The following is a 9,974-nucleotide window of genomic DNA, read 5'->3' on the forward strand; positions in this document are numbered from 1 at the left end:
AAGGAACAGAGCTGGCTTGAGCACTTGCACTTAACCCTGTGCTACTGCCACCTAAGTGACTGCTGCCTGGTGGGTGTTAAATCACAGGGCTAATTTCTGCCTAATCTGCCCTAATAGTAACCTAGATCTCAGGAAAGTAGGAGTCTCAGGATTAGTGTAGGTTACTAGGCTAGATTAGGACCTTTTGCAAAGTTTTGCTCTGCAAACCAGAGTTTAAGCTTGTACATTTAGACCAGTATATCTCTGAAGTGTGTATTTCCTTTTCAAACCAGTCTAGAACCAAGAGGAATCAGAGTTACTAATAAACACTGAGAGGGCATTGGTATCGTTCTTATAAACATCAAAAATTCCTTGCAGTAAGCTAAGAAAATCAGTAATCAACATGAACTCTCAAAATATGATGCTTCTTTTAAAGATAAAAATAGTATTTACCCAAGCCAGCAATTTTTTGCATGCTTCATACAGAAGCTGATTTTAGGCTGAAAGAAAAAAAAAAATCAGCACTCAAATTGAAGCCAGTTTTTGGGGTTTTTTTTAACATCTTTATTGGAGTATAATTGCTTTACAATGGTGTGTTAGTTTCTGCTTTATAACAAAGTGAATCAACTATACATATACATATATCCCCATATCTCCTCCCTCTTGCGTCTCCCTCTCACCCCCTCTATCCCACCCCTCTAGGTGGTCACAAAGCACTGAGCTGATCTCCCTGTGTTATGCGGTGAAGCCAGTTTTCATTTATTTTACACACACACACACACACACACACACACACACACACATGGGTAAGCAAGTATTAAAGGAACAAGGCCACCACACACAAAAAACATTATAACCACATACTTAAATGTATATGAATGCATGCATTTGATCTTTTCTTCCTCTCATACATTCAGAAGACATTTCTACAGTCCTGGCTCACTTGGTCCTGGCATCCTCTCCCACTTCTCAGCCCATCGTGCTGTGTTCCCTGCATGCCTTGATTCTCGGCCCATCCAAGTTGTGATACTTAGCTCTGTTAATAATGAATAAATAATAGCAGAGCTCCCACCATTCTCCATTCTTCCCTGTGTGTACCAAAAGAGAATATAGATGAGCCCAAACTGTATAAGTTGGTGGGGTAAACTTACACATCCCTGGGTCAGTGATCACATTCTCCGTTCAGGTGTTGTCCACCTCAGCCTGATGCTCGAGGCTTACCTCCTTTTCTCTCAACCTCATTTCCTTCCACTCTACCCATGAACCTCTCAAGCCAGGCTCCAAGTCGTCACTGAACATGCTCCCTTGGCAGCAGCTCGGCGATTTCAAAGGTTCGTGGGTCCACCTTTATTACCCATGTGGCGGCACGAGTTGCCCAGTTGCTAGGATTGGGCTGCAGCCTGGAGCACGATGCCTTGTACCACAAAGGGGCTTTGCCTTGTACCACGCACCGTGCTGCCCCTGCGAAGCCGCCTGCTACCAGAGCCCCTGCCCGGTGAGCCTGATTTCCGAGTGTCCCTAGGCCTCCCTGTCACACGGGGTCAGGCCACACAGGAGGAGGTTGTCCCAGGCCCCCACAGGGCCAGCCGCCCTCCTTGACTTGCGCCGCCGCGTCCCATGCGTCGGGTTACGCTCTTCTCTTCCCAGCCCAGAGCCTCTCTGACTCTCTAACTCCCTCTGGGCACAGGCCCCTTCTGCCTGGCTGTCTCCAGAGGCCCTGCCTCCACACCCTCAGCGGCTCCCAGGGCCCGTCCTGTCGCCTTAGAGGCCCTCGTCGCTGGGGGCCCGGAGGCCTTGCCCAGAGGGCACGGAGTTATCATGCCCAGCAGTCCCGGTGGTTGAAGGTGGGGTCGGGCGGTGTAGGAATGAACTGGGGTGATGATGCGTAGGTGTCAGAGCCGTGTGAGTGCTGGGCAGCGGTGAGGTCCTGATGTTCCTGATCTGGCAGCCTCTGAAACCTCCCTCCCCTCTTGCCTGATGCCCCTGAGTCTGTGTTCGGCCCTGGAGTCTCATCTCTCGGGGACCAGCCCAAGGCCCCACTCCTGCTCACTCACCCACAGGGCACGGAGGCCCCTCTGAATTCCTAGAGCCCTTGCTGGGGGCATCACTCGCAGTGACATTTCATCAGACCCTGCTTGGTGAGCCAGGCTCAGGAGACCTGGTCCTGCTGCAGGAAAGCTGTGTGAAATTGACCCTCAGTTGGCCTGCCTGTGAAAGGAAGGGGCTGGGACCACACCTCTGGGGCTGTCCTCCAATTCTGAGGCTTTATGTGTGTAGACGTTTTCCTTCTTATCTGAACTTTATGCTCTTCGTTCCCACCACAACCTAGAGCACAGTTCCAGGCTCACAGGGACCCTATAAATGTGTTTCTAAATTGGTGACTGAATAACGGGTTTGTCCTACTAATATGGTGATTTTTCAATTTGACACTCCTAAGTTTATATTTTCTTTCCCCATCTCATAACAACTGGATTGTTTTCTGGGAGAAATTTAGCTAGGATACTGAATTGTAGTCAAAGGCCACTGACTAAACCCTCCATATTCCACAAATGCAGATTCCCAGGCACCCAATCTAGAGATTGTTTCAGTAGGTTGGGTGGGGTCTGGAAATCCACAGTAGTGACAAGCCCAAGTAATTCTGAAGCTATGGTCCTGAGAAACATTACTCTAGGGAGAAAGGATCTCTAGGACAATCTAAAGAGTAGAAATTTGTTTCTGTGATGTTTTCTTTCTTTATGAGGAACAGGGTGGTAGGTCTCCTTGAGAGCTGGTGCTTGAGGGGAGAGGAGTGCGTGTTGGTTTCTGTAAACGGCAGGCTGGCCTTTTAAGCAGTGCAGAAGCTAGAACAGCCCATGCTGTTGGACTCATGCATAGCCTCCATCTCTGCCACCGTGTCCTCTCTGTTCATGAAATTATTGTGCCAACACTAGGGTGGCCAAGGGCAGAGGCTGGCTCAGGACCCCTGGAAGTCACTCTGTTTGGTTGATTAGTGCCTCTCCCATGGGAGATGCTCCCTGCTGGGTGTGAACATATATTACATAGATGTTCACATTCCAAGCCCACTGCTTTGGTCCGCATGCCACACACCTCTTCCCCAGACACCTTCATCCCCAGTCTTCCCGTCTTTCTCCTTTGAAGTCTCTGGCCAACCAGCCAGCATGACCACTGCCCATGAGTCTCTGGGCATCCTTGCCCCAGCCATCTTCTCTTTCTTCACCAAGTGGATGACCAGATGTACTGCCTGTAGCTGTCGTTAGGAGGAAACTCTCTCCTGCAGGCCGAAGGAGCCACCCCAAGTGAGGCTGCAGGGCAGCTGCAGTCCATTTTTGTCTTGCACCCACATAACAACTGACCCGTCCATGAACCAAGCTTAGCTTTTCCTTCTCTGTCAGCTTGTCTTCAGAACCCTTCACGCAGTCTGAGGCAGGCAGATTCTAGAGCGGCCCCCAGGACCCCTGCCTCCTGGTGTTCACTCTCTTAGGTAATCCCCTCCTCTTCAGTGTGGGAAAGTTCTCGGACTTGCTTCTCATCAGTGGAATATGGCAATGGTGATGGGATGAGCATGAGAATGTGTACATGATACATGACATAAGATGGTAAGGCCCATCTCACAAGGGCACTCCCCGTGACTTGTTTGCTTTGAAGGAGCAAGTGACTGTGTTATGAGCTGCCATGTGGAAAGGAACCGGGAACCAGGAGCTGAAGGGGGCATCTCTCCAACAGCCAACAAGAAACTAAACCCCTCATTGTGGCCATGGGCAAGGAACTGGATTCTGACTATAAGCACGTGAGGCTGGGAGTGAATAGCTCCCCAGCTGATCCTCAGATAATATCACAGCCCCAGTCAATGTCTCAATTGCAGCTTTGTGAGAACCTGAAGAAGAGGAGACAACTAAGTCATGCCCGAGTCCTGACCCACAAAAACTGGGAAGTAGTAAGTATGTACTAATGTAAGCTGCTAAGTTTATAAAGTTGCTATGCAGCAATAGAAAACCAATACACAATCATAAATATGAGCTGAGAGAGAGGCACTGGTACAAAGTGTAGGTGACATGGGAGCCTGGGCCACCTGCTCATGCAGCTTGCTTGTATTCTCCGGTCCTATGCATGGCTGTTCCCAGACCTCCACCTCCACCTTATGATGGAATGCTGCAGACTCCTCCCGGGCCTTAAAGCTTGGTGAATGTGACAGAACCCAGCTCCTGATGGCAAATCTGGACACTCGGTCCCTTCATGTCCCATGGTTAGGTGCATAATCTCTACCAGGGCCCATTAGCAGAGGAGCATCTCTTTTCTGAATGATTCTCCGCCACAGATGGCATAGATTTGCGTCAGGACCCCAGGGCCTTATGCTGTGGTTCTGCTCTCCTCCACATGGCATCTTTTCTCACCCCAGATAACTAATCCCATAGAGTCTACCTGGTTGTGTAGCCCACTGGTTGTATTCCCCAGGAGCAGGGATGCTTGTACCTCAGCCTAGATCTGCTACACAACCCGTTCCTGTTGGCAGTTTTCCTTGTCACTAAGGAAATAAGTGAGAGCAGTATTTCTAAATATGGAACATGCTGCCTCCAGAATCCAGAAGGCCTGCCAGGCATCGTGCTTTCTTCTTAGTTGTGTGAGATATGAGATAACGATTTGTCCTAATGCGGTGGAGATGGGAGGATATGTTCCAGCTTGCCCCAAACCACTGGATCTCTAAAAACCTCACTGAAGTAGTGACCCCCTGAATCTTCATCTAATCTTTATTCTGCCCTCTGGAATGCATGTGTCTTATCCAGTCTTCCAATGCATTTGCCACTTCTTACTCATTTGACCATTTAATATAGTAAACAATGTGATCTTCTGCAGAGTGTCCAGATGGCCCAGGTCCTTAAGACTATATTAGGGCAAAGGGCAGATTTAGCTTCCAGGCAACACTGTGAGTTGATACTGTGTCCTGTCCTATCAGGATGTGAGCTGCTTCGGTCCTCTGATAAGGATGGAAAATAATACATTTATCAGATTGATGGCCATATGCTATATATATAAGGCCATTTTAACCTGATCTAGCAAAGATACCATATCTAGCTCACAGCTGTAATTGAGAGACTACTACTTGGTTGAGTTTATGGTAACCCACTGCTGTCCTCCAGGATATATCTAGTTTTTATAGCGGCCATACTGATGAATAGAAAAGGTGTGTGATGAGAACCACCATTCCTGCCACTCTGGTGTTTAAGTGGGAGTGGGGTGGCGCTTATATTAGCCATATACTTCATATGGTATTGTTTTTGATTTACCATCTTGGCTGGGGAGGGTAAGGGGGTTTCAAAGGCTTCTACTTGGTTTTCGCTACTAGCCCGTACTGCACAGGACAAGGAGCCAATGTGGTTATTGCCAGTACCTAAGTATGGCTAGTCCAGTTATTCCTTTGAGAACCAAGGAAATGATCAGTGAGTGAGTCTGTGGAGCCAGTGACCTACCATGAGCCAGACCTGAGTCCAAACTCCATTTACTACCTGACCCCTTATCCACCCATTCCAACAAGGGAGTTATGAGGATGCCTTGGGTCCCTGGATTCCTCAACTCACACCTTGTATCCAACTGTCCTTGAAAGAATTTTGTATCCTTCTTTCCCCCCAGTGTATAGTCTCATGAATAAATGGCTTTGGGCAAGGACTGAAGAAATCTCTACTCAGGTTGCCGAAATTCGGCCTCCGTACACAAGTGGTGGATCAAATCTTGGAGACAGAGTTTTGGGTGAAGTAGAAAGAAATAGCTTTATTGGGGCCACAATGGACTAATGCCCTCAGAACTGTGTGTCCCACCCTGGAGGGGATAGTGAGGAGCCTCCCAGTGTTCACGAAAGCAGGGCGTGATCAGCTCGTGGACATTCTGCTGATTGGTTGGAGGTGAAGTATTTGGGAGTCAGCGTCAACCTCTTTCCAACCGGTCTGGGGTCTACATGCTTGTGGGCAGCAGACAGTTAACTTCTTCCACCTGGTGGGGGTTTCAGTATCTGCAAAACAGCTCAAAGGACATGGCTCAGAATATCATCTATAGTCCTTAAGGAAGAACTAAAGGTCCTTGACTTTGTTTAATGGCTAAAGTATTATTATTTTGTCTTGCTTGACGGTTTTCCTTTCTGCATTTCCTCACTTCTCTGATTAAATTTATTCTTTTAAAGTTTTGCTGCAGGCAAAATGCAGGCGGAGGACACGAGTGGGGGTCTATTCTGGGAAGGCCTCATACGGTCCTGCTCAGTTACATGCATGCCATGATTCATAAGGACCTAGTTTCTCCATCAGTCAGTGGAATTTGGGTCAGAGAACTGGCTCAGGTCTGGAAACTTAGAAAGTGATCATGACTTTTTACTATCGTGGCTGCGTTCAGCCTCCTTGCTTTGGTTGTATAGACTGAGCAATAGTCTCATTTGCTGCCCATCTGTCATGTCCCTTGGGATGTGGTGCTGTATCAACCACCTCCCGAGTTCTCTGTGAGTCAGACCTCCCTGACTGCCTCTGACCTCGCCACTCATGATGACAATTGCACCTATCTTGTTTTTGAGAGTTAAGCATTGCCACCTGGCCTCTGTTATTTTGGAAGTCTGTTGTCTCCATTGCTATCAGAAAATCCTGCTCTGTCCCAGCATCTGCTACCAGCAGCCTTGGCCTACGGAGGACAGCCCACCACTGAGCTGGAGGCCTTCTCCTCAGCACGATCCTTATCGCTTTGGACAAGAACACTGTATCCCAGGAACTGAGTTGGCTAGTGGTTTTTTGGCCTTACACGGTATATCCTACTTCTGTGAGTCTTTTGACTTCTTCTGCCAGTGTTTACCACTGTAGTTCTGGCATTTCTACCTATTTAGTGTGGGCTATTTCTTTTTCCAAGCTTCCAAGGGCCCACCAAATACTATTACCTGGGGTCTTTGCCAAGCTATTAAATCCTGTGTTGTAGGCTTATCTCCCTTTTCCAGCTGTGTATTCTGTTCCTCTTCATCCAGCGCAGTCCCATATATGCTCTCCTGCTTTGCCAGTTCACGCTGCAGTCCTGCAGCTCTTCCATATAGTCCTCTTCTACCTTGAGCCATCACAGCATTTCCCCAGGTGGGCTACATTGTGACTTAATCCTGGCTATCATTCTGGTGGTTGCGAGTGGAAAGTGGAATAGATGGTTGGGGGTGAGGGCAGACGTGTACACGGCAGAGGCCTCTACATCATCAAGCACATGCATACATCCCCAAGAGACTAGCATCAGCCTCTAACAGGGAAGAATGAGCTACTTCTATAGATCGAAAACATTCAGGGAAACTTAAGATTTTCAAATACATCAACCCAGGTGACTTCATTTCAGGTATCAGCATCCCATTTTTCTCCCAGTCAAGGCCTTGACCTTAGTGTGGCAGACTTGGTGAGGCTGGGAATTTAAACTTCTCTGGAACTCTGATACTCCTAACATTTAGTTTTTTGGTCCAGCCCCAGATTTTTTTGCCCTCTGGCTGCAGGATATGTGAATCATTTTATAAGCTGTCAAATAGATCCTCTGGCTTTCACACTTGAGCTGAAATTGGCAATTAATCACTGTCATTTAATAAATTAATTTAATAATTTATTAAATTATTAGGTTAATTTAATAAATTAACGAGCCCCACCTCTCCCAGTGGCCATCCAACTCCAAAGTTCTTATAATTGCTTTTCCCTAAAACATCTGGGATTTTGCATATGTTGGTACATTTAATAAATTAATAAATTAATTTAATTTAATAATTTAACAAGCCCCGCCTCCCCCAGTGGCCATCCAACTCCAAAGTTCTTATAATTGATTTTCCCTAAAACATCTGGGATTTTGCATCTGTTGGTACATTCCCTTCCACTGGCATCCCATTCCAGTCTTCCACTGGTGAAAATTTTAACAATTGCCATACCATTCCAGGGGCTATCAGTCCCCACTGTCACCGGAGATGGGGTTCTCATTACCAGAAGGCTGGTAGGTAATCCAACTTCAAAATTTCGTCTTAGAATCTTTTTCTAGGACTACTTTTTGTAGCAACCATATGGGTTGAATTCCTTAGGAAAACAGATTCTGAGATTTTGAGATTCGCATGTAGGTTTTTAATTAAGTGGTACTCTAGGGACCAACACTTGAGAGGGGTCAGGGAAGCAGGACTGGGCAGAGGTAGTACTGTGATACAAGTGCACAGAGATCTGGGGCTGGGACAATCCATGAGTTGTGCCACATAAGGCGAAATGGCTTAGCCTTTATAACTCTCCTAGATTTGTCCTTGGAGGTGGACTGCCCCAAGGAAGGAGAGTGACTTTGGGCAAAGTGGCTGTGTTTGGCTGAGGACAGTTGCTAGAGAGGACTCAGCTGAGAGCTATCAGCTGTTGACACTCAAAGCAGCTACGGGAGTGAGTGTCTCAGTCCTGAAAGGTGGCACACCATAGCATCCACTACACCTGCATTTCCTGATTTTAAAAATGACACGGCCATCCACTGTCTAGTTCTTCCCACTCCTGACAGCAATCTTAATTTCCATCCACGTCTTTTCCTTTTCTAATGGACCCATAAATCATAATCCAGGTACAGTACTGTCTTGGCAACATACTAAGTAGAGTTGTACTCAACTTTTGAAAGCCCTCTTTTAACATTGAAAAACGTCACAAATTTCCACATTATAGTACCATAATAGTAACTAAATGAATATCCATTAAAAAATAATAAAAGCTATTATAAATTTAGTAACTGGTTTAATCACATGAGCACCCATGTATAATACAAAAAAATGTTATGTATTTATATAATGACATTTCTTGTTCTGGTGACAGAGACAGTACTTGGTGCACACATAAACTCACGAAATACCTGGATTAGGATGCTACCTATAGTTGTGTTCAAGAATGGAACGGCCAGCTGAATGGAACGGCAGGTGGAGGCCAAAATCCAGCCCAACCTCTAATCACCAAGACTTTCACCCCATCATAGGGCTGACTGTACTGAAGGAACGTGGGACTTTTTCTAAACCAGTTGCCCTAACAGGCTACCATTTAGGTCTCTTTTTTTCTACTTAGGATAAAGGCACCTCTATGCCAGCCTTGGACGACCTGCCTCGTGACTAAGTACAAGCCTCAACTCCAGAGCCAGACAGTCCTAGATGTGGATTCTGGCTTTGCTGCTTACTTGCTGTTAACCTTATCCATCTTCCATCTAAGGCTGAGTCTCCTTTGTAAAATGGGATTATATCTCCCTCTGTGTGGTTGTGGTGTTCAGGTAGCAAATGAATGCCACCTACCTTCACAGATCTTTGTTTTTATCAACCTTATTTAGGTATAATTTACATAAAATGTACAAACATTAAATGTACGTTGTGATGAGTTTTGACAATGTAAACCAGTGACCAGATAGGTAAACTGTGTGCTTTTTATACTGTCCAGAGATTGTACCAGGCCCTGCCTGTGGGAGTTACAAAGTAAAACAAAGCACCCTTAATCTGGTTAACCCCTGGATTAGGTTAGGCCTGGGATGTATATATTCAGAGCCCCTACTTCCTCTGCATAACAAATCACACTGTCACTCTCCTGAGGGCAAGACCTTCCAGCTTGTTCTCTGCCGTATCCCCAGCACCTCGCAGTGTAGGTATGGGCACTCCATAAGCATTTGTTGAAAGACAAATGAACATGTAAAGTTAACAGTGAGTGTCATGATGAGTATGTGCCAAATAAAAGTCATTCATCCGGAGAAGACCCAGATCAACCCTGTGGGTTAGGGTAATTAGTAAAGGTCTGCAGCGAAGGCAGCATTTCAAAAGGCTCAGATTTCAATAATATTTAGGAAAACTCCAGAGTTAAGACAAGCAGTGGGTAAAGATTAAAAGGGTGGCCTCAAACACTTGCCTAGAGCACACATTGCATGTACCCTGGTGGCGTTAACATTATCAATGTTGTAACCTTTATTGAGCGTCTGCACCACCAGATTTCTGGGCAGGGCCCTGGGATTAGCTGACCATAGCTGCG

The sequence above is a fragment of the Monodon monoceros genome, unplaced genomic scaffold, assembly GCF_005190385.1.
Source record: "Monodon monoceros isolate NGI ecotype Baffin Bay Population unplaced genomic scaffold, NGI_Narwhal_1 Super_Scaffold_11, whole genome shotgun sequence".
Taxonomy (NCBI): domain Eukaryota; kingdom Metazoa; phylum Chordata; class Mammalia; order Artiodactyla; family Monodontidae; genus Monodon; species Monodon monoceros.